General features: G+C 48.5%; 1 protein-coding gene across 2 annotated transcripts in view; it reads right to left on the bottom strand.

Moving 5' to 3' along the window:
• TOX2 (TOX high mobility group box family member 2) overlaps positions 1–26,059 on the bottom strand; it is a gene marked incomplete at its 5' end in the record, with an annotated part of 149,884 nt that overhangs the window by 25,627 nt on the left and 98,198 nt on the right. The gene's annotated exons all lie outside the window — the stretch shown is intronic.

Raw genomic sequence — 26,059 nt, 5'->3', positions numbered from 1 at the left:
CTTGTCACTGCAAAGTTCACTCATTTATTTATTTATTTATTTATTCATTTATTAATAAATTTATTCATTTATGTGCCATACTGCCAAGTGGCTTAGTTTAAATTGTTCTACACGGCTGGGAAGGTCTTCCTTGAGCTCACTTCCTGACAAGGCAAGAGCTGAGCACTGTGCACCTGTTGCTGTGCCCATGAGCCCAACAGAGAGGTGCTGAATCAGCTTTGTCTGTGGGGCTGTGTGCCCAGAAGGTGCCCCTGACTGCCTCAGGGACTGCTGGTGGCTGGCACCTCTCAGGGGGCTGAAAAAAATGTCCATAAACAAGCAATTTATGGTGAAATCACCAGAAGAGAAACTCCTCCAAGCCTCATCTAACCTAGCCTTGGACACTTGCAGGGATCCAGGGGCAGCCACAGCTTCTCTGGGCACCCTGTGCCAGGGCCTCCTCACCCTCACAAGGAAGAATTTCTTCCTAATATCCATCTAAATGTACCCTCCTATAACTTAAAACCATTCCCCCTTGTCCTGTCCCTCCGTCCCTTGTCCCCAGTCCCTCTCCAGCTCTCCTGGAGCCCCTTTAGGCACTGGAATGGGCTCTGAGCTCTCCCCAGAGCCTTCTCCTCTCCAGATGAACACTCCCGGCTCTCCCAGCCTGGCTCCAGAGCAGAGGGGCTCCAGATTTTGGAGCATCTTCATGGCCTCCTCTGGACTCATTCCAGCAGGTCCAGCCCCTCTACACCAAGAAGAAAATAAGAGAAGATGAGATGAGATGAGATGAGATGAGATGAGATGAGATGAGATGAGATGAGATGAGATGAGATGAGATGAGATGAGGACAAACCCTGCTGTTTCCTGCATCAAGACCCCATTTCCAGTTTGAATAATTTCCCCTGAAATTCCACTTTTCAGGATCCATCCTTGCTGATCTAGTAGAGCTTGGCTCCTGCACAGCCTTGTCCAGCCATAGAGTGGGAGGGAGGCAAACCCCATCTGAAACATTTGCCAGACTTTTTCCCTTTACATTAATCTGATTAATGCTAACATGAGTTTAAAGACCTGAGCTCCTGATCAGCTCACTGAGGTGCAATCTCTGCTTACCAGGGGAGCTTTGCCAGCTCCATCAGCAGCACACACACAGAAGGAAACCCAGGGAAGACCTGTGAGGGCTCCAAAGGTGTCAGAGGACATAAATCCAAACATGGACCCAGATTTGCAGGTCAGGAATCAAGAGCTTTACACCACACCTGACAGAATGTTCTGCTCTCTTTTGAACTCTCCAGCACTAGGGATGCAGTGTCAGGGGGAACAGCTGTCCCTGGATCTGCCCTTTTCCTGTATTAATTGTGAAGTCAAGAGATTTAACTCACAGGAATTAAACATATTCCTGCATTTCAACAGCAGGAGTCTGACTGAGGCTGACTCAGGGGCCACACTGAATTGCTGCCCTTGGCTTTGGTGGTGTCAAAGGGGCAGCAGGGCTGGCTTTGCTTTGGGGCAAAGGGGCACAGAGCTTAGCTATGCTTTGGTTAGTGGCACAGAGATTAACTAGGGCATGTTTTGGGTGCCCTTAAAGCCTTATGATGTGCCCTTGAAACCTCGCTATGTGTCTTACTGCAGAACTCTGGTCTGTGCTGGTCACAAATTCACTGAGGGTGATGCAGCCATGGGGATGGACACCAGGCTTGGGCAGCACAGGAGACACTAGGGAGGCAATTTTTGCATTTAAACTGAATTTGCAGCAGTCATGGGGATGGCCTGGGTGAGACAGGCAGTGACAGGGACCATGCAAGGTGGGGACACAGCACCCATCTGCTGAGCAGCCAGCCATTCCCAAACTCCAGCCAAAAAATGTACATTTGTCTTGGGTTTTGTCAGTTTAATCCAGACCTTTCATGTTGGAGAAGATCTGCCAGCTGCCAAGGAAAAGAATAATTTATTGTCCTTATTTTAAATTTAAATGAAGGGAAAGTTTAGAAGACGGGTGTTGGAGAAATGGGGAAGGCTATGAGATGTGGCTTAAAAAATTCTAAAATTTAAAATATCTTGCTCACGTTTCAGCCACAGTAGTCTCCTGAGGAAATGCTGTATTAAGACAATTTTTTTGAAACTTTTATTATGTGGCCAATGGAGCACAACGGCTCCGTTTATCCATTAAATATGTAATCACACACTTTTTCTTTACAGTGCATGTTATTTATGCATCAGAGCAGAACAAGTCCAGGAGTGCAATTATGGATATGGGCCACATGCTGTAAATGCTTCTGAAAATTTGTAGAAAAAAACAGGGACCTGAGCCTGGCTCAGAGAACTCCTCCAGAAGCCTCATGCTCATACAGCCCCATCACAGAACCCTTTCAAGGAGCAGAGACACAGCATTTTTCCTGGGACATTCTTCTCCAAGGATATCGTGGACCAGATACCTCCTTCCAATTTCTTTACATCATTAAAATGACCCATAAGAAGGATGCGGACAGACTTTTAATCAGGGCTTGTGGTGATAGGACAAGGGAGAATGGTTTTAAACTAAAAGAGGGTTGATTTAGGTTAGATATAAGGTAGAAGTTTTTTACGATGGTGGTGGTAAAACACTGGCACAGACTTTCCAGAGCAGCTGTGGCGGCTCCTGGATCCCTGGCAGTGGCCCAGGTCAGGCTGGACAGGGCTTGGAACACCCTGGGACAGTGGGAGGTGTCCCTGTCCATGGCAGGGGTGGCACTGAATGGCCTTTAAAGGTCCCTCCCAACCCAAAACATTCTCCAATTCTATGATAAAAAACATGGTTTCAGTTGAATATTGTTGGTTCCTCTCGCCCTTTCCCACATCTTCATCTCTTCTCCCCCAGTCCAGGAGGCTCTGCAGGACATGCACAGCTCCTCACATGCACCCTGGGGACCAGTCTGCACAGGCAGGAACTGTCCCCACCATTTGGCACTCACTGCATTTCTCTCCACTTCCCTTTGCTCTTTTTTTTTAATGCAATTTTGGAAGCAACACGCCAGGCTGCCACCTTCCCATCAGTCCTGGTGACAGTTCCTGGTGTCCCCAGGAGTGGTGGAAAATCCATTTCAGTTTTCCAGCTCTAAGTATTCTTGGAGTGAAATGAAGGTGAGTTGTTCATGTGCAGCACTGGAGCTTCTTAAATAGAATTAAAGGTGAGGATGGCTCTCACTCAAGCCAGGGAAAGGGTTATTCCTGCTACCCACTGCAGGATCCTGCTGACACTGAGCTATTTCAGGGGCACCTGAAATGGGTGATACTCCCCCAAAAAAGGCCCAAGGGAAGAGAGACCCAGGAGCAAGATTTTGAGATGATTCCCTGCAGCAAATGGCCTAATTAGGCAAGTAAATGATGAATGAAATTGTGATCACGGCAAACCAAAGTGAAAGGAGGTAATGAATGCAGTGTTCCCTGTGTGAAAGAAAACAACCTGGTCCTATGGGATGCATTCCCAGCCTTGGGCTCAGTGGGGCTGTCCCGAGTTTTTCCCTGCCCCAAAGCACTAAGCAGACCCACAGAACCCGATAGAAACAGACGTGGAGTTAAATAACCACCCTCTAAATGTGATCAGCCCCTTCCCCAGGAGCAGAGGCAGTGAGAGCCAGGTCAGATCCTTCTCCATCCTGGGAATTCAGCACAACGAGCTCACCACGAGGTGCTGCAAAAGGCTCAGGATGGGTTTGCAGCCTGTGCTGAAAAGATGTTTTGCATCTCAGAGGAAACCCAGAGTGCAATGTGATGTAGTCATAGCTAAAGTAATTAAGTGCATCTTACTTAGCAGATTCCCAAAGGCTGTACTAACTCAAAGACAGCTTCTTTTTTTCCACAATATTTCAATTCTTTTAATGAATATGCATATTGGGCCCATAAACGCTCCAGCTAATCCAGAGGAGAGAAAAACAGGCTGAAAAATAGCACATGGTCCACATTCCCTGTTTCTGGGGAGAAGGGGAATTCAGTGAGTGACAAATGCCATGAGGAAGAGCCTGGTCGAGGACTGAGGTGCTCTCTTAACACAGATAATGTTTCCAACTTGTCAAGCCCGGCTTCAACTGAACTGTTCCCGAGAATTCCAATGTGAAAAGCTCTTTCCAGCAGTATGGGGTGGAGCACCAGCCAGCAGAGCTGGGGCTCAGCTCCCAGGATCTGGCAGGGATGGCTGTGTCATGGAATGGCCTCCTGCTAAATCCTAACCCCCAACTGCAGCCTTGAGGCAGGTCCCACCCCTAAAACCACCTTCTGCCTTTGCTTTCCGTGGGATTTTTCTCCTCCTCCTTCTCCTCCTCTCACCTTCCTTGGTCTCAGCCACACCCTAAACAAACTCCATGTTCTGGTGGCAGAGATACAAACTCAGACCTGTGTGTTATTCCCCCATGGTGTGCTCTGCCCCTGGGGCAGTGATGCCATGGCAGATGGATCCATGCCAAACCACTGCTGGTGCTCCCCAAGGAGCAGCAAAAGGAGAAATTTGGCTGCAGTTTGCCACACAACACTGTCTGACTCCGCTGCACTGCATCCCCCTGAGCTGAAGTGGGATGTGCAAAAGACAATGGCCAAGGTGAGCAGGAGTGGGCAGCTGGGACAACCCCCCGAGGGGTATCACTCCCTGTGCCAGGCAGGCCAGCACCTGGAGACCAACAGGCTTCCATGAGGAGAAGCACCTTGGGGTGCTGCTGGATGAGAGGTTGGGAATGTGCACTACCAGCCCAGAAACCCAACCATGTCCTGGGCTCATCCCCCAGCATGGGCAGCAGGACTAGGGGGATTCTGCCCCTCTGCCCTGCTCAGGTGAGACCCCACAGAACTGCAGAACTGCCCCAGCCTGGGGGTTCCCAACATCAGAAGGATGTGGAGCTGCTAGAGAGAGTCCAGAAGCCATGGAGATGCTCCAAAGGCTGCAGCACCTCTGCTATTGAGACAGGCTGGGAAAGCTGAGGGTGTTCACCTGGAGAAGAGAAGGGTCCAGGGAGAGCTCAGAGCCCCTGCCAGGGCCTGAAGGAGCTCATAAGAAAGATGGGACAGGCAGATGTTTTAGCAGCTGTTGTGTTGGCTTGTCCTGTTGTGACAGGACAAAGGGTGATGGTTTTAAACCAAAAGAGAGTTGATTTAGAGTAGATATAGGGAAGAAATTTTTTTATGATGAGGATGGTCAACACTGGCACAGGGGGCCCAGAGAAGCTGTGGCTGCCCCATCCCTGGAAGTGTCCCAGGCCAGGTTAGACAGGGCTTGGAAAAACCACAGCAGGCAGTTGGAATGAGATGTCTTTAAGGTCCTTTCCAACCCAACCCATTCCATGAATCTATGACTCCCACCCTTCCCAGGGTCAGTTAACACAGGTGGGCTGGGCTGGGCTGAGCTGTCAGAGCCTTCCTCACCCAGGGTCTTCCTCTCCAGGCAAGGCAAGCAGCTACTCCAGGGGCAGCCACCAGGCTCATCCACAGCACAGCTTCCCTCTCCTTGGGTTTGTTCCCAAGAACAAGCCATTATAATCACAATCAACCAGGGAGAGGAATTATCTGCTGAACAGCTTTGAAGCAAAGTTTTCCCAGCAGGCTTTTTCTGTATTGAAGTTTCAATGTAAACGCATCACCATAGCTGAAATACTTAAAGATGATTTACTTAAAAAAGAGAGAGAGCAGGAGAGAGAGGAGCTGATAAGAAAATATATCCCCAATTACCACCCCTCCTCTTCCCAATTTGTAACTGCTCCTAATAAACTTTCATGGTCTATGTAAAATGCTTTAGTGCAGTGACAAATTTCTGCTGGAATTTGAGATGTCTTGTTCAGAGTAATAGCTATCTCACACAGGTGCCCAGCTGCTATTGTAAAATCAGTAAGCATTTAATTGAAACAAATGACTATAATAATAGTACATTATCCCTGCAGGCTCATAGCCATAACAGTTTTAATTATTGAGTTAAGAGTCAAACTAATTTATCCTTTAAAGTAACAGCCACATCTTTGGTTCCACCGATCATCCTATTACGAACACGAGGGGAACAGTTGGAAGGGATTTAAAAAGGAAGTAATTTATTTTGGTCGAACTGGGGGGGCATTTATCACAGGGCAGAGGATTTCTCTGTGCACTGGCATTCCCAGCTGTGGTTGTCACTTCCCTCCTGGATGTGTCCAGTTCCCAGAGGGACCAAGCAGCCCCCTGCCAGCTCCTGGGGATCTGAACCCCCAGCAGGATGCCATGGGGGGGCTTTGCTGGCCCAGCAGCAGCAGCACAGGAGCCCTTGGGAACTGCTGGTGCCAGCTCTGGGGGTTTGGGCACATGGAAATTCTTTTGATCTATTTTGAAATTACAGTTTGTCTTCATTGAAAACAGTGAAAAAAAAAAAAAGGTTTTACAGACTCAAGTTTGCAAACACCTTCTGAAGGAGCATCTTGAACTTAGAGCCAGGCAGCAAAGAGAAAGAATCCACATCCACGGTTTTAAAAAAGCAATTCTGAGGCACAGACAGGCCCTGGGGCAGGTTTGAAGGCCCAGCTTTCCCCAGCCCTTGGTTTCATGACCCTTCCTGCTGTTATTGTGGTGGCTGTGACAGGGGGATCTAAAGCACCCCTGTGAGCCTATGGGGCACCACACGGGGAGGGGATGGAGAGAGGGGGGCTGCAAGGGGAACCCCTCCCTGTCAGGTGGGCCTCAGAGGCTGCCCAGGGGGGTGGATTCACTTGTCACATCACCCTGTGGTTGATTCCTGGAGCAAGCACAGAAGGCAGCCTCCATGGCCAGCCTGTGCTGCCAGCCCTGGAGCTCACAACCCAGCCCTGGAGCTCACAGCACAGCCCTGGAGCTCACAGCCCTGGAGCTCACAGCACAGCCCTGGTGCTCACAGCCGTGGAGCTCAGAGCCCATGCCTGGAGCTCACAGCCCTGGAACCCATAGACCATTCCTGGAGCTCACAGCCCAGCCCTGGCCAGTCTGGAGGGCTCTCACAGTTTGTCCTTCCCCAGATCACTTGCAGAGCACCATCAACCCCTTCCTGCTCTGGCCAAAGACACAGAGCTCTGCCCTCTCTCCATGTTCCCCACCCTGCTCATTGCTCTGAAGGCTTTTTGGAGATCTCCCCCAGCAGTGCCCATCCAAAGCCTCTCACACCCCTTTTCCAGAGCCACTCCCTAGAAGGAGAGGAGTCCTCACCTTGAAAGATCTATTTTGCTCCTGCAAGGGGGGCAATACTGTTTTCCCAAACACACATTCTTTATTGGGGGTCAGTTTACCAGGCCATGCCAAAAGCTCTGCATCTCAGCCTTCTTGCATCATCATCTGCCAGCTCCAGTGGCAATTATTTAATGTTCCTTTTGGCAGAAACATAAAAACCCTCCAGGCAGACAGAGTGACAATCCAGCCCACCAAACCTGTGCAACTCTGGCTTTGTATTGTTCAACTTCCTCAATAGATTTTGTGTTTCCAAGTCAAATGTCTTGCAGATGTCTAAGTGTGTTATGTTAACACTGTTACCTCTATCACCCAAACCTGTAATCTCATCAAAAAAGATATCAAGTTAGTTTGACAAGATTTGTTTTCCATCAGCCCATGTTGATTGGCATTAATTATATTACCTTCCCTTAATTCTTTATTAATTGAGGCCTGGATCTGCCACTCCATTATTTTGCTGAGGATTGATGACAGACTGACAGGTCTGTAATTACCAGGGCTGTTCTGTTTCCCTTTTTAAATATTTGCACATTAGCTCTTTTCTAGTCCCCCAGAGCTTCCCCAATATTCCAGGAATTATTAAATACCAGCATTAGCAGAGCTCCTCAGTCAGTTATCTGAAACCATGTGCAGACAAGCTCAGCCTGATGGCTTAGAGGGAACCTGAGCAGACAATTATGGGAAAAGAAACTTTTCTGGTTTAAGTGCTTTAAATAAAGCCCTGATCTTTCCAATGAATGTTGGCAGTTTCAAATGCAATGTTCTCAAACATGAAGCTTCACCTGAAAACCACACAATATCCCCAGACAAGGCTCCCAGGGCTTCCCCCAGCTGTGTTTATGTGGGAATGGAGTGAGAGCAGCTCTGAGGAGGACTTGGGTGGACGAGAAGCTGAACATGACCTGTCCATGTGCACTGGCAGCCCAGAAACCCAACTGTATCCTGGGCTCATCCCACAGGGAGGGCAGCAGGAGAGGGAGGATCCTGTCCCTCTGCTCTGGTCAGACCCCACTTGCAGAGCTGCCCCAGCTCTGGGGACCCCAAAGTAGGAAGGATGTGGTGCCTGGAGTGATCCGGGAGGACACAGAGATGCTCCAAGGGCTGGAGCCCCTCTGCTCTGAGCCAGGCTGGGAGTATGGGGGGTGTTCATCTGGAGAGGAGAAGGATCCAGGGAGAGCTCAGAGCCCCTTCCAGGGCCTAAAGGGGCTCCAGGAGAGCTGGAGAGGGACTGGGGACAAGGGATGGAGGGACAGGACACAGGGAATGGCTCCCACTGCCAGAGGGTAGGGATGGATGGGATATTGGGAAGGAATTCCTGGCTAGGAGGGTGGGGAGGCCCTGGCACAGGGTGCCCAGAGCAGCTGTGGCTGCCCCTGGATCCCTGGCAGTGTCCAGGGCCAGGCTGGACAGGGCTTGGAGCAGCTTGGGACAGTGGAAGGTGTCCCTGCTCATGGCAGGGGGTTTGAAACAAGACAGTTTACAGGGTCTCTTCCAACCCAAACCATTCTCTGGCTGTAGATGACTCTGTCTCCTCATCTCTGGGGATTTTTTCATCCACATCTGTTACCATGTAAATTGCTCCTTGTCTTTTCCAGCCTTGATCACCTCTGTAGGTTTTTTTCCCTGCAAGAAGAAATTCCCTGCAGCAGCAGCAGCCCCAGGCCCTGGCAGGGAGGAGAGGGAATGGCTGAGGGCTGTGTTGGGGAGCACCTCCCTGCCACACTGAGCTGGGTCTGTGACCTTTCGTATCATATCCTGCTGCTATAGGGGAAGGAACCCTCCAAACACAATTAACACTTCCTCAGAGGGTAAAGAACTGTAACTTTGGGGTGAGAATGGTGGTGTTCAACAGGACAGAGGCTCAGCTTGGCAAACAGGGAATAGTTCTCATTAATATTGCCATTGTTCCCAGGGCTGGGAGGCACAGCCAGAAGGAACCAGCTCAGCACAGCATGAACTGAATGTTGCTATTTTCCTGTGATTCAGTCCCCACTGTGGTCCCACAAGAGCATTATTGAGGACTGGCACAGCAGAGGGTCCCAAATCCCACCCCAGGGGAGTGCAGGAAATGCTTCAGTGTGTTCTCCCCTCTCTTGTGCTGGTGGGGTGATTACACAGATTGCAGAGGGTTATGGTTGTCAAGCACCTTGAGGTGTCAGTGACACAGCTCCAGACCCGTCCTCCATCCCTGCAACCCTGCCTGGGAGGCTCCTTTTTAAGGGGAAGACTAAACTATTGTGAGGGCCTGGCCCATCCTGAGCCCCAAATCCCATCAGCTGTGTGATGGTGGAGGAACCAAACAGCTGAGATAGAAACCTGGCCCTGCAGAGAAAGATGGATCACTGAGGCTGGAAAAGCCCTCTGAGAGCAGAGTCCAACCCTTAACCCAGCCCTGCCAGGCCCACACTAAACCATGTCCCCAAGTGTCACATCAACACGTTTTTTGAGCATTTCTAAGCATGGTGACTCCACCACCACAGCCTGTTCCAGTGCTTCGCCACGCTTTCAGTGAAGACATTTTCCTAAATATCCAACCTGAACTTTTCCTGGTGAAGTCTGAGGCTGTTTCCCACAGCTGAGCCCCTGCACTCCAGGAACCCCACCCCAGCTGCACTGTGGAGACCCCAAGGCTGAACTTCCAGGGACACCTCCCACCACACCTGGGGCTCAGTCTGGGGCAGCCTGGTGTGTTGCCTCCAAAATTGCATTTAAAAAAAAAAAAAAAAGAAAAAAGGGAAGTGGAGAGAAATGCAGTGAGTGCCAAATGGTGGGGACAGTTCCTGCCTGTGCAGACTGGTCCCCAGGGTGCATGTGAGGAGCTGTGCATGTCCTGCAGAGCCTCCTGGACTGGGGGAGAAGAGATGGAGATGTGGGAAAGGGAGAGAGGAACCAACAATATTCAACTGAAATCACGTTTTTTATCATAGAATTGGAGAATGTTTTGGGTTGGGAGGGACCTTTAAAGGCCACTCAGTGCCACCCCTGCCATGGACAGGGACACCTCCCACTGTCCCAGGGTGTTCCAAGCCCTGTCCAGCCTGGCCTTGGACACTGACTTTTCTCCTCTTCAGGTGTTTTGCCTCTTCACCACTGAGTCTTAGGGGGGAATACCTGAAGGGGAGGAACTGCTGTGGCTATTTCCATGGAGACTGGGAGAGGAAAAGCACATGTCCCTTTGTCAAACTCACCCTCCAGGGTCTGGGATGAGCCCAACAGCCCAGCAAAATCCAGAATTCTGGTTCTAGTGGAAAAATCCCTGGTCTGCTGGAAGGTGCCCCTGCCCATGGCACAGGGCTGGGAGTGGATAGTTTTTAAGGTCCCTAAAAAGCCCAACCATTCCAGGATTCAGTGATGTGTCTGGGGGAGGAGGGGTGCCCCTGGCAGTAGGAGAGCAGCTGGGCTGTGCATGTGCTCCATCGGTGCTCCTGCAGTTCTCAGCTGGAGAACTGTCTGTAAATAACATCTTCAATAAACTCCTTTTTCTTTTTTTTTAAGTACATTATTTTACGGATAAAGAACAAGCCTGATAATTCAGTGAACATGTTTGCAAATAATCTATCCCATTAATTTCCAGCCTGTTTTCTGAATGCATTATTTAGCGATTTTGCAAAACCCATTTGTAGGGGAAGGGAATTGATGCTCATCCAGGCATAACACTATCACACCATCACCAAAAGCTGGGGCCAGAATTCCCTGGAATGGGCATTGGGAGGTAATTAAGCAGTGGACCCTGACCCTCGTTTATAGCCCATGGGGGTTATAAAACTTAATAAAATTGTCACAGTCCCTACCTGTGTATTGGAAAGACAAGGGAGAACCAGATATGGGGGGGATAGAAAAAGGGGCAGATGATAAAAAGGGTCTGCACCAGCCCTGAAGCCCATCCTGAACAACTTCCTTAATCTGGATTTCTGTCTCCACACTCAAGGTGGGTGGAGGAGCAGACAAACTGTCTCATGGAACATTTTTATTGCATTATTTGAGTGTAATGGTGAGCAAAGCCATCCCAAACAAGGGGGAAATGTCTTTAAGTATCAGACCTGTTTACCCATCAGATTTTCTTTATTTTTTGTCTTTCTCCTTTTAACCCCAAAGACACTGGTGAAACATGGAGTCAGAGGTCAGTGATAAAACCTACAATAAGTACCCCTACAAACAGAACTTGCTGCTTCCCAAGGCTGGGGTGAAACACCACATGCGGTGTGGGGCTAGAGGTGGCCCCTGGCCACATGTCTGAGGTGCCCTTTGGTTCATGAATGGGAATTTGGGTCCCTGCTAAGCTGTGCCCTCCATGGGACCATTACCTGCCCAGCCAAGCCATCCCACAGCTCAAGGACAGGATTTGAGGGACAAATAAATTCCTGAGAAGCAGAGATCTGGTGTCATGTAAATAACCTTAGGCATTAAAAAACAAAAGGGAAAGCAGGAAAACACTTGAGACAGAAAGTTTTTCCCATGTTCTGCTCTACAGAGATTCCTTGGGGAGTTTGCTTTTCCTGGTGGGTTACCACATCCTTGATGTTATTAGCTGTTTAACATCTTGTGTTACAGCTCACCCTCCTTTTTACAAGACTTTGAACTTCTGGGTTGGACAAAAGTTCTGCTGCAGGTGGGTTGGAGGCCAATAATTTAATTTTTGTGGAAGCAGCATGGGCAGGTCCAGAGTGTGCTCTGCTGTGTGTCCTTGCCAAGGCAGGATCACACTGAGCCTTTCCCCACCCCAGGGAGAGCACCCTGGGACCCCCCTGGGCACCACTTGGTGATAACCATGGAACTGTGCCCAGCCTGGCAGGACAGCAAGAAGCTGGAGAAAATGGTAGATTGTGTAAATCCAGGTGTTTGGCTTCTCAGGAGGATAAAAACTGACGTTGGCAAGAGCACCTCCAGCTCCCATGGGACCCATCTCACCCATGGCTGTGCAAACACTTCCCCATCCCAACGCTGGCCCCCTCATCTCCCTCAGCATTTATTGCCCCCTCCCTGTGCTTGTGCAGCTGATTGAAGCCTTTCTGCACTCCCAGCTTCCCTTTGCTTTATGTCTCTCCTGGCTCTTTTCACACATTTTAGATATTGCATTCACATAAAGCAATAGACTTACAGGTAATGAGAGACCTCCACGTTTTATTGCATGGAGCATTAAAAAAAAGGAGAAGGAGAAGAAGGCAAAAAGAAGCAATTTTAGAACACAACAGGAAACTGGGAAGACTAGATAGAAAACTCATCCCAGTGGGATTAAACTCTGTGAATGAATTTTAATAGGTTTTTTTTTTTTTTTTTGATTGCAAAGTCTAACAGCCCACTTTTCAAGCATTGTAAGAAACGTTGCAGCATTAGAAAGAGTTGGGTCCCCAGTGCTGATCCCACATCTGCACACAAACCACAGCTCCTCTGCACATCTGCAGTGAGCTGCCCCCTTTTTGCCCCCACTCAGTTTCCCTCTGCAGCCAGATATTGCCGGGATTATTGTGTTAGTTTGTAATAAGTGTTTCATAAGAGTCTCCTATTACCAGGAATGCAAGCATGCAGGGAAGGAGGATGGCTCTGTGGCTGAATATGTGTTGGGAAGCTGTAGAATTTTCAAAGCCCAGCTCTGCTGGAGCAATTTGAGACAAGACTGAACCTCCAGCACAGTTCTCCAGTGATGCTCCTGCCCTGTAGAGGGGAACCTCTGAGAACTGCAGGATGTGCCATGGCCTTGCTACATCACACAAACCTGGAGGCACAGTCTGTCATCTTCCTGCCCTAATTATAGAAAATGCTGGACACTCTTAAAATAGGTGTGAAAAGCTCAAATGACTCTGTTGGTACAAAATTAATTGCAGGAGGGAACAGAGAAGAGAAACTCGAGCGCCAACTCCAGCCACCAGAGCCAGGTGCTGTAACTCCTGTTCTGACTCATGACAATGGCAAACCCATCCCATTCCTTAGCCAGCCAATACAACTGCAGCTGCTCTTCCAAGTTACAGACAGGCCAAAACCTACATAAAGGTAGAATCGAAGCCATAAAGATAGAGGAAATGCTCATTTAGGTTCCAGCAGCAACATTAACCTGAGCTGCTGCTCTGCCTGTGCTGTGCAATGCAGTTTATTAGATTAAATGTAGTGTATTAAGGGAGACCAGGGGAAGAATATTCAGTCCAGCAGCATCTCTGTCTTCTTGGGTTTCCTCATGATGGATAACAAACACCTCAGAGTTTCATTTATTTCCTTCTAACACCCAGAGAGACACTCAGTTCCTGGAGCTGAGATATGCCGTATTAAATGAGGTTTGGGTCTGCCCAGGACTGGGTTGCCACAATAACAAGTGTTCCTACTGCCAGTCCTCATTTAATCCTGGTAACAGCAGGGATTCAGGCCATCACAAACACTTCCTTCCCTCCCAAAACATATAACCCCAAGTGGTAAACCAAGAGTAAAGCATAACCCCATTAAAGGCTTGATTTTTCCCCCTGGGATTACATGCCGGCACTGGGGAGCTTGATCAATTGAGCCTTGAGGTTTAATCAATACGTGCCAACAACAACATTACTGCATTTCAGCAATGCTCTCCATTCATCACCTTGAGTAACTGCAGTCACCCAGCAGACAGAGGCACTAAAGCAGCAATTAAAGCCTTTGGGGGGGTCTGAATGCAGCCAGTGGCTTCTGGGACAGCCCTGGGTGTTCCACGCTCCCGAAGGAGCTTCCACCTCCAGCTCAGGCACATCCTCCTCAGTGCCAGGCTGTTGATTAGATGGATATGGCAGGACTCAAATACAACAGAAGACATTTCAATTAAAAAAGTGATCGTTATTTTGTCTTGCACGTTGTGTCACCAAAACATTTTGGATGGCGCGCCACGCTCGGTGCCACATTTGCATTTCCATCTGATCAGACACGGAGGACACGTGCCAGGCTCGTGTTTACATTCCAGATAAAGTCACATATCCCAGCAATCTCATTAACCCGCTGCCCTGGAATTAAACAAAACCACCTGGAAAGGCAGCTTTCCTCCCCGACGTGCACCACAAGACACCTTCGGAGCTTCCCAGACAGGCTTTGAGCATGGGCGGCTGCACGGAGGTGTGAGGATTTATTTTCCTTGGAATATTTCCCAGGTTTTTTTCTGCCCAGGGAGTTTCAACACAAGTGTTGAGGTTCTGCAAGAGCTACAACTGTGCCTGTACATATAAACAGGCTTTGGGGACAACCAGCAAGGTGAAGGGGTGGCTTAGAGGGAGCAGGTGGAGGGGAAAGCACAAAAAATATCCACACTTTGTAAGGGCTGAGCATCAACTGATGAGAAGCTCAGGCCTCTCTGCTGTTGAGGACATTGCTGTCCCCTTGTTACCCGAGGTCAAAACCACATTGTCAGTGCAGCCCCCAGCCCCTCACAGGCACAAGGCCAGTGCCCTCCTTGCTCTGGATATGGACAAATAGCAGACACTCTGCTGTCCTGTCCGTATGGGCAAAAGGGCCAATCTCCCCCAGAAAAAGCCCTTTATAAACTTGCCAAACAGAGACAAAACCATCCCTGTTTGGCTCTGAAGAATGCAGCAATCTCAGCTCCAACTCTGGGGTTTACACTTGTTATCTACACACATCCTCCTTTCCGAAACAAAACCCTAAAGCTGCTTATAGAAGACAACTGCCAAAAACTTTTATCACTGTCACAGACTTGTTTGCCAGGAACAGACAATATTGCCCAAGTAGCCACGAGTGGATCAAAGAGGATGAGCAGCAGCACACAGATCTGGGAGAAGCTCCAGCAGGACTCTGGGATCCAGCTTGTGGGAAGGGATTTGATCTCATTGATCTCAGCTTCCCCAGCTGGAAGTGGAAAAAAGGAATTGCTCCAAACCTGAGATGAGCAGGTACAAATGCTGTGTCACGATGGATGAGATTGACAAAAACTAAGCCATTCCATGCTTGCAATTCTCTCTTCTTGAGATGCAGAAGATGAAGAAGAGCCAAATATATTATCTGGGAAGAAAGGGTTACTTTTCAATCGAAAATTAATGCACTGAATTCTGAATTAACATGTGGGATAATTAAAACCATCTTTCCAATGAATTTATTATAGGATATACAAAGCTAATTATAAATTCTCTGTTGCTTAATCCCTTGCAGTTTGCTAATGCAGCGTTGAAATCTCTTTGGCCACACTTGTTTAAATTATTCATTAGACACAGCAACAGTTGTGAACTGTAATTTAAATTGGCATCTCATGAATATTCAATCAATACAATAAACACTGGAATGTTTTACTGCACACTGCTCAATAGTTTGTGCTGGAGCTTGTGTTGACACATTTTTATTAACTCTTTATAAAGGTGTTACCTATTTATGTCACTGATTACAATGAGAATAAAAAGTCCCACTCATAAATATTTGTGTCGTTTTCTTAAGAGAGACAATGTAATTAGGCAAAGCTTCAAAAGTCATAATTAATATTGGGTGGCTCTCCTTTCTCTCCTGGTTGCCTGGAACACGTGGACTGGCAGGATTTCAAAGCCTGGCACGTGTGGCCACAGCACAGCTTTGGCACCACAGCCTTCCCAACTGCCCAGCCCAAATCTGGGTGACACCTGTGGGGTGGCCCTGAGCCTGAGCTGGCACCCCAGCAGCTGTGCTGTGCCCTGCTCCCACTGCACAGGAAATGGAAACACAGAGATAACTGGAGATAAAGTGAATATTTGCTCTCTGATTTCCAGCCTTTGGCCCGTCAAAATTAGGAAATAAAATGCAGCCACCATAAAATCCCTACGTGTGGCAGCCTGATGGCTCTGCAGCACCTTATAGGCTTTTAATGGGGCATTTTTAGCAGCAGCCCTAAAAAGTCATTCTCCAGAGGCTGTACAATGCTGTGTGGGTTTCTATTTTAAGCCTGAACGTTTTCATTTCAAAGCGAGATCCCGCTCTGACCAGAGACTGTAAAAATGACACCGTGGGACTTGGTGGCTGTGGCTTCTCAGCAGCACTCGTAACACACAAGGTTAGTTTGGAAATTAAAATATTCCCCCCACCACCAACGGGGGTAAGGTTCCCTCCTTGCAAACAGGGTTGGTGACAGGAGACTGAAGGAACTGGAGTTCCAGGCTCTCCCAGGGCTGCCGGGTGTTCCCAGCAGAGTGTTCCCAGAGCTCCAGGAAAACCCCCAGACCCAAATGTTCCTCCTGTGCACTCAGATCAGAGCGGCCAGGTGGGAAATAACAGCAGCCATTGCCTTATTTCCAGAAAAACCAGGAATTCTTTCTGGAGAGAGCACGGGCCAGGACTTTCCCAGGGACACACTGAACCCTGCTGGCTTTGCTCAGGGATAATATCGCTGGCCCTGGGTGCTGTGGGCTAATGTCATTAGCACATGGATGAAGCAAAGACCAAAGGCCAAGCAGTTTATCCCAGCAGGAGATTTGGCTGATGCTGTGCCCAGGAGCTGCCCTGAGGCTCCTCTGTCCCAAGTGAGCTCAGGGAGAGGTGGCCGAGGGTCCCCGGCAGCTCCCGGCTCCCTTTGGGGACATCTCTGCCAGGGACCCGCACCCCTGACCCCTCCTGCATGCCAGGAGTGGTTTTCCTCTGCCGGGAGGGTTGGCAAAGAGTGTTTAAACAGAGTGTTTAAACGCTAATTACCGATGGCACAGCTGAGTGAACAATTTCAAAAAGGCAGAAGTTTATTGAAACAATGTTTTTGCAAAGTTTGTTTCTGCACTGACACATTTTTGTGGCTTGGGATCATTTGAGGGATTTTAGACCCAGTTTTAAGGAAAGTGAGGTGTACACGTGTTTCTCCTCCAGTGGTGTATCTGGGTGTTCCTAACCCTGAAATGCATTCATGGTACCTCCTGCAGACACATACAAGTGCTTTACACACAGTTTTACTTCCACCAGTGGAGACAGTGGAGTGAATGGTCAGTGCTGCTGACCACTCAGGGCCTCACTGGCAGTACTCCCTCTGCCAAACTTAGCACTCCACCACTGATCCTACTAAAAGATTTCAGGCATTAAGGTAATTTTGTATTTTCTCCTCTTTCCATGTTGTGCCTCTGCTGCAGGACTCAACGTTTCTGTGCAGCATTTGCTTGCTGCAATCTGAATGTGACTCCTCGTGGGGAAGATTATTCCCTCCTCTATTCCCTTGTGTGCACGGCAGGAACCACGTCTCCTCTGTGATCTCTGCATTCCTTTTTTACACCCCCTTGTAGGACAAAAGGCTGTTTTGGCATCTCTTAATTACGGCTTTGTGGCTGGCAGATCATCTGTTCACCTCAACCTTTATTCCTGGTGACAGAAAGCATCCGACTGTTCCGCTCCTCTGCTGTGATCCCTCTTGTTCCAGATCAGCCGCCTGTGAGTCAGCTCAGGGCTCTGCACCCGCTCCACTTCCTCATAAATTAGTAAGTGATATCTTGGCTTCAGTTGCAAGGGTCTTTCAAGACTAATCTTGTGCATTTTTGTTGGTGTTTCTTCCAGCTGTTTCTCATGCACCACAGCTGGCATCTCGTTTCAGCCTCGCCGTGGAGCACAGACAATCCTGACACTTTGCACAGCTAATGCCTTTCCTTTTTTTGATCCATGAATAATTTTCTCTGCCACAGCAGCAGCTCTCCCAGAATACCAAAAGCCACACACTCTGCTGTAACCAAATCAATCCAGCTCTGACGTGAGTCGGAGAGCTGCAGCGCTCCCGGTGATGTCAATGCATGATTCAGACATGTTTTCCTTTATGCTCCCAGATCCAGGGCTCCTTCTGCTTCCCTGAGAAAGGGGGAGCTGCCTGAGCTCCTACAGGCTCTGCCATCATTCACCCAGCCTTGCAATCTCCACTCACATACACTGGGAAAAGCCAGGAAAAGCTTGGAGCCCTGAGGATTGGGAGTGGGTAGATCCTTGTATCCAGCACCCTAAATGGGTTGGGTCAATACTGTGTTCCCTTTGGCTCTCCTCATCTTGTGGCTCAAGTGAGACTGGTGGCTTTAAGAGCTGCCTCCATCCCAGAAGCAGAATCTGAAGAGGCAGGACAGGCAGTCCATTGAAAACAAAATCTGGCAGGTTTTAAATGTGGGAAGGAAATTCCTGATCCATGGAAGAATTTTGTTCTTTTAGTGAACATGAATGTCAATGTTTCCCTTTAAAATTTTCCCTCAGCTGGACAGAACTAATGTCCAGCTCCAGACACATCTGGAGCTCACAGACACACCTGGAGCTCACAGCTCACCCAGCCAGGGCTGGGCTGCAACACCCTGGTACAGATGAAGCTCTTGTCTGTCCCAATCCTTCAGAAACACGAGGTGAGGACAGGAAACCTCCTCTGCTGCACAACTGCAGGGTCAGGGTCGTGTCCTGCTGCTTTGCCTTTGCAGTCGATGCTGCAGGGGATGATGCACCAAGGAATGTCCCCTCGTGTGACACCAGCAGGAATGCTGCCAAGATTTCTCAAATATATTAATGGCAAAAGGCAGAGTAGAAATAACATCAGTGGATTCCAGGATGGGGATGATGGTGTCCCCTCACAAACAGGGACGTGGACATGGCGGAGGTGTTAATGCATTCTTTGTCTCTGTCTTCAGCATAGATGATGGACCAAGGGGATCTCAGTGCCTGGAGCTGGAGGATCAGGACTGTGAGAATGATCAGCTCCCAGTTGATCTGGAATTGTGCAGCATGGTCTGCTCCAAGTCAATCTCTACAAATCCACGGGACATGCTGAAATTTGTGAGAGAATCCTCAAATTGTTGCTGATGTCATCACAAAACCTTTCTCAATGATTTTTGAGCAGTCTTGGGAATCCAGAGAGGTCCCAGCTGACTGGAAGCTGGCAAATGTTGTCCTGCTTTTTCATGATTCTGTGAAGTTCCTTTCTTGTGTATCAGGTGAAGAGGTGGCAAATCACAGCAATCCTCTGTCCCTTCAGCCCCTTCCCTCCTGCACCTCAACCCCTGCTCATCCCAGCCCACCACTGCCTTGCCCTCTGAGGACCAGGATTTCACTCCCAGCTCCACCTGTTTGTTCCTTGCCACATTCATGTCTACTCACATCCCTTCAGGGTGTTGTGAAGGCAGAATGTGAATTTTTTACTAACCTTCACATCCAACATGAAACTCTTCCTGGATTAATTACCATGTGTGCAAACACAGACCCCCAAAATGTGGGTGAATGTGTCTCAGCTGGGGGTCTGCTCCTCCCTGAATCCCTGAAGAAACATTTGCTGCATCCCAGGAAAGGTATTTCAGACAGTTCAATGAATCACACTCCAGAAGAGCTTCTTGCTGTGAAAGAAACCTGGGGGACTCATTCAGGCTCACCCTGGGTATCACTCCACAAAGCTGGCTTATTAATGTGGTGTTTTACACCTTTGGGATATTTCTAACAAAGTACCTAGGCTCAGTACTTAGTATTTTTATAGTCTGCAGTAAACACTGACACTGCCCTACACTTGGGAATCTTATTCTGGACTTTGGCTGAAAGCTCTTGTTTTTTCAGTGAGTTTTTTTTTTTTTTTTTTTTTTTTTTTTTCCTAAGGGCTCTGTAAGCTGCTATCTCTTAGAGACTTTTAATAACTCAGGAAGGGCCCTGTCTGCACTCAGTGCCTCTAACCAAATTTCCATCATGCCAGAGGATTTCTCCTTCTTTCCTCTATGTTCCCTGTTCTGGCACTGAAGAAGTCACCTCAATGTACAGTGACTAACTGGCCTCAGTTTCCCCATGGTGAAGAAACATCCTCAAGCTCTAGGGGAGGTACAGGTTGGACAGTAGGAAGAATTTCTTCACTGAAAGGGAGGTCAAGCATCAGAACAAGTGTCCAGGGAAATGTTGGAATCACTATCCCTGGAAATGTTCAAAAAACATATCGATGAGGTGCTTTGGGACATGGGTGAGTGGTGGGCATGGCAGTGTCAGGTTAATGATTGCACTTGATGATCTTAGAGGACTTTTCCAACCTAAAGGATTCTATGATTATATATGAAATACCTGCATTCCTATTCAGTGATAGACACAGGGAAGAAGTGAACTAGGAAAAGAGGAATTTCTTAGAGGAATGAGTAAGTCCAGCCTTCCCTGAGCTAATGCTGTGTCCTGTAACTTTGGCTCCCAGCTTTGACCAGACTGACACATCTGTGTGAGGGAGAACCAAGCTCCTAAGGTCTGGTTGCAGTATGTATTGATCTTAATGATCCACGATTTTAAATTACTGTAGATGATGGACTACAAAAAGCCATCTTACTACAGCCATAATTGCAGTTATTCCTCTAATTTGTCCCTGGTGAACCTTCAACGTGAGCTATAACTGAGGGCCAGTTATTATTATTCACGGTGTACATGGCATCAGAGTGGGCCAAGTGATCGATTGGGTGCTAAAAATGTTACTGGTTGTTTCCTCACACCTATTTATAGTGATCATGTGGCAGCAACAACACAAACACTGCAGGAATGTAAATACAATGGAACATGATTTAAAATCTCTGCAAGAGCCCCACTCCCAAATTGCAGGATCCTCCAGGCAGATCCATTTCCACCCATGCATCCTCCACGCACAGCTGGGTAAGTGAGTTCAGCATCACCCAGGGAACACAACAGCAAAAAAATCTGGTTGACCACTCAGGGGCAACAGTAAAAATCAACATGAAATTCACGGGCACCAGCACTTCCAGAGCAGGGCAGAACTCGGTGAATGGCTCAAATAAATCAGCATGGCTGAGTTGCTGCTGACTGTACTGAAGTCATTGTACTGTATATGACTTTTCTACATCAGTGAGAAAGCAAAGCAAAAGGGAATGAAGCAAACTGTCACTCAGAAGAATTCCAGCTCCCATCAACCATTATGGATCAGGAAATCCAAATTGTCAAAGAGGCCTGAATTGAGTCCTGGATTTTTGAGGCGTAAGATGCAAAGCATGAAATCAAAAGGCAGGATTGGCACAGAGTGAAGTTGTCCTGTGCAGACCTGAACTCAGTGCACAACAGCCACATGTACAGACAGGCACACACAGACCAGCCCTTGTATGTGCAAGGAGCTCAGGAGCACAGCTCTGTGTGATCTTAGCAGATCCAGGCTCTTTCCCATCAAATTCCTTGGAAATCCACATCAGGGAGCCTCTATCAGGTCGCATTTCGTCAATGCTCTGCAGCTGTGAGAGGCCAGGGAAAAACCAAGTTTGAAAGAATTCCCACTTGCTGGACTATCTGGCAGAATTCCACACGGGAGCCTTTCCACAGGCAGCTGGATGTTACAGATCCTGACTGTAAAACCAGGAGCCATGGGGTGAGCAGGGGAAATGCTCACCTCATGCTGCTGAGCCACACACACATTCCAGGAATCACTGCTGGAACTGCTCCTCCACTTGGCATCAATGCAGTCTCCTCACCAGGGCAGAATCCTCCGTGCTGGACTTATATTTCCAGCCCTCCAGGAACTGCATTTCTGCCTTGAAAACCAGCATGGCCATGGCAGAGCTGCATATGCTCCTTTAGAACAAGAGGACCTTCAAAATCAGCCATGCCCCAGGTGGGACAAGGATGTCTAATCCACCCTGTGATGTTCTTGGAATAGGTTGTAGGGATCCCTGGCACAACCAGGACTCTACCAGTATTTGCTTTGGTGGAAGGATTTAACCCCTTTTTTTTTTCTGTCTTGGTCTCTGCTGTTTGGGTTTAATTCTTAGGACAACTTTCAGATTCTCTGTAGGATACTGTAGAGCATTTTCTGGCCCCCATGAGGGGACTGAAATTCTGGTGGAATGGGTAGATGATGAAGAAGAAATGAACCCTCTGAGAAGGACAAAGCTTAGCAAGAAGTGCTGGGTCCTCTCAGGGAGCTGATGGGATGGAGGCAATAGGAAGACACATAAGTACAGATCTTTCTATCCTTCAGCCTGCAGTGTGGAGGCCTTAAAATTAACCACCTTCTTCACTTACAGATCTCAGACACCCCAGGAGAGCCCTGGAGTAACTTTTCGGACCATGAAGACAGTTCTGTCACCCCCAAATATTTGCTCAATGCCCACAGAAGCTCTGATCTCCACAATGTGGTTTATTTCTGGACCTTTCACCTCCCACATCCCACACAGGGGCCTGATTGTACCCTCAGCTCTGTTAGAGGAAAAACAACCCCAAGTGTTGTCTTATGAGGCAGTTGAAAGGGGAGTGAGGCTGTGGTAGCCACAAATCCTATCCCAGAATATCCTGAGCTGCAAGGGAATCACAAGGATCACTGAACCCCAACTCCTGGCACTGCACAGGACAAACCCAAGAATCCCACCCCGTGCCACCATGAGACATGAGCTTAAAAAGGAACAGATTTCTCAAAAGAGAGAATCAGCCAACACTACCAAGCAAGCTGACCTCAGCTGGCTGTGGAGGCTGAGCAGGGCTGGGTGAGGGGGCAGGAACCTTCCACCTCATTGAGGTGCCAAGACATGGAAATCAAAGCAAAAGCTCAACTTCAGTTCCTGATCCCAGCTCTGGGTTGTGTGGGGGACAGCTGGGCAGGGACTGTGTCCCAGCTATTCCATTACCAGAACTGGGTGTTCTTGGTTCAGCTCAACAGGAACATGAAAGTTGACAGGACTGGTTTTGCAAGGGAAGTGATTTTCCTACAGGTAAACGTGCCTCCTCCTCCTCCTCCAGGTTAATGCCAACCAGATGGCAAACTGTCTGTAGACTGCTGCTAAAAAACACAGGCTGAAATAATCCCAGAGTCTCTAGGACAGACACAGAGAACTGATTTAGAACTGGAAACGTGCCACAAAAAAGCCCAAGCAGCATGAAGCTTGGAGCTGTGTGCAGGATTGTCTCCAGCACTGGGCAGAAACCTTCTGTGGTGGAGCAGGTGGGTTGGCAGTGGCATGTTCTGCACCAAGAGCACAAAACTTGTGCTAACAACTAGAGCTGGGCTCTTCCAGAGGCCAGGCCCGTGTGGAAAGTGCACCTTCAAAGAGGTGGTTTGGGAAGGCTGCTCTGCCCCAAGGGCTTGGCAGCAGCAGGAATTGGAAAAAAGGTCTGGGACAGACTTTCTCTCTATGTTAGACAAGGTGATTTTCATGAGATACATTAAAAATGTTTTGAGTAATACTGAGTTATTAATACTATGAAGTTTAATTTGGGAATGTGCCCAAATCTCCACCCCTGCCCTGTCAAGGAAAAGAGGATCCAGGGTTTGGATGCATATGGAAATGACACAGTTCTGTGTAACAGTGGAGTCAGAGTTGATTCAGTCGCTGTTTTTTAACAATATTCTGTGGTACAAGTGCAAAAGTGGCAAAAACATGTAAAGTGCTCCCAGGAGCCCAAAGCAGAGATGGTCCCTTCCCTGGAATGAGACACAATACAGGTGAGATGGGATGTGCTGTTCCCAGCTTCAGATCAATTCCAGCCAGAATTCAGCTCTGGATTTACTACATGTAACAGCTACCTCCACCTCTCCACCAACACACATTTGAACATCTGCTACAGCAACTCCCATGTTTTTTCATTTTCACCCTCACTCTCAGCAAGTCACAGAGTTTATCCTCATCTGTGTGGAAAAAAGTATTCCCCTTTATTGCTCTGAAATTCCAAACCTCAATCCCCATGAGGTTTCCTGATGTGGCTGCTCTCACTTGTGTATTCCATGCACTTTTACACTTTCAATTATTTTATTTGCCTCCCTCTTAAACTGAGCATCTGCCATCGCAGAGGCTCTTTCCATACCCATAATAATTTCTGTTTCTATTCTTTGAGCCCTTTTTTTTCTTCCTTCTTGCCTGAGACAGGGTGACCAACACAGCACAGAGTGTGCACCTCTCAAAACCACTCCCTCCATGGGTTTTTCCTGTTCTCTAACCCCTTATCTCTGCACAAGGTTCTTTGAGGTGCTTTCTGGCAGTCAGTCCAGAGTACTGCAAGCTTTATAAATAGTGAATATTTTTCTCCTCAACATGCATTAATTACACATTTATCAATGCTGAACAAACTGCCTTTGCAATCTTGCAGTCCTTTTCCCTCCTATGCTTACATCTCTGAATTTTCTTCCTCCTGTCCCAAATATATCCAATTTCTTTGTGTCACCCTCCAGTTTTATCCCTCACTGCCTACATTCAGCATCATTAACACAAAAGCATAAACAACAGAGCATCCAGGGTAGTGACAAAACCCTGAGAGACCCCCACAATTCATGAGGTGCACGAGTCTTTAATCATTGCTTTTTCTAGTGTTTGCATGTAACTCCAAGAATGGAAGAGATTGGCAAAACCCACTTCTCCTCTACAGAAAATGTTGTGGTTCAGGGCATCCACTCCCTGACCCTTCGCTAGTCCCTTTTTCTGTGGCAACACCTCAGACTGCCCTGATTTCATCCACCTCTGCCTCAGAAGCAGCAGAAGGAGAAGGAATGTTCCTACTCCAGTTTGCCACTTCCATCAGCTCCACTCGCCCTGCTGCCCATTCCCACAGGGACCAGACAGGTCCACATGGGGGGAACCATGTCCAGCACAGCCCTGGTGGGACAGGACTGCCCATGTTGGCCTCTACAAACCCATCTTTGGCCTCTTAACTCCAGATCCACACCCAGGCTTGGGACAAAACGACATGGGGGCCAGCCCTGGGGAAAGGGAGCAGACCCCACTCCCTCAGCAGCACCCGGTGTCCCACTGCTGCCTGCTGCAGGTCCCAGGACAGTGGGATCCCTAATGAGGAGGGATGTCCCCCACAGCAGGGATCAGTGAAGAACACAATTCCCATGGATGGACAGTGAGGGATGGCAGCAACACCCAGCTCCCTCCTCACCCTGCCCTCAGCAGGGACCAAACCATCTCCACGGTGTAAGCCAAAGGTTCCTAATGGGACTCTGCAGAGCTGGGAGACAAATGGAACAGGCAGGCAGAGCATTAAGGAATGCTTTCCAGCCAGCAGAGCCCGAGTGGAGCGCTCGGACGTGCAACATTACCAGCTGGCTCGCTGCCATGCATCACATGCAGAAACATTTTTCTCTTTCTGTGACAAGCTGCATCTGTAGCAATCATTATAATTTCTCTTGACATTGCATCCCACACCTCTTCACAGAGGCAGGACTCAAGTAGCACTCTTCATTTAAATGGTAACTTTGATTTCTCAGGGCTCGGGGACGTGAAGTGGTTCAGCCTGTACCACTCAGAAACAGGGGCTGCCGGAGCTTTTCCCAGGCTGTGCTTCCCACATTCTGAGCTTTCAGTCTCCTGCGGTGGGGTCCGAGTTTGGCAGCTGGATCTTCCCAGATTCACACCCAAAATGCAGGCAGAGACTGGGAGTGTTTGTTGAAGGAAGGGAACCCTGCCTCAGGATTGCTGTTTGTGTTCTCCCTTGCTCTGCACCATCACTGACACTCACAGCAAACCCCACCGAGGGCACCGGCAGGGGAAAACTCCCCTGAAAGGGCTGGGATTACCATTTCTATTTACCAGCTGAGAAATCTTACCTACCAATTAGGGACCATTCCTCCTGTCACTCCGCGCTCAGCCGAGTGGCTGATGTGGCTCTTTGATCTCCTCATTGCATAACAAAGCCTGTTACAGCCCATTATTTTTATTGTAAGCGCTTTCTGTTATTTGCCTCTAAAAACGGCTCCCATTGAAATGATACAAAAAGACTCACTCAACGTGCACACACCTACAGCAGCGAACAGTCATCATAACTTCTACAGCTGAAACAAAAGCCGTGGAAATTTCCATCCTTTTGTGCTCTCCTGCCCCGGGCGGGACGGGAATGGAACCAACACCAGTCACTGCAAGGCCATTTGGGGGCTGAAACTTCTGGAAAAGCAATGGAAGGCAAACACATGTGTGGTTGGGGATGAAGCTCAAAGTTCCACAGCTCCTCCTTGTCCGGGCAGTGAGGGATTGCTGGAGCAGGTTAATGCACCCTGGTAACATGCAAAGGGGAGGCCAGTGACAGCTACGAGATAAATATGATT

The sequence above is a fragment of the Zosterops lateralis genome, assembly GCF_965231275.1.
Source record: "Zosterops lateralis genome assembly, chromosome: 16".
In the NCBI taxonomy this organism is placed as follows: Eukaryota; Metazoa; Chordata; class Aves; order Passeriformes; family Zosteropidae; genus Zosterops; species Zosterops lateralis.
The sequence above is the reverse complement of the archived record's forward strand: the minus strand, read 5'-3'. Positions and strand labels throughout refer to the sequence as shown.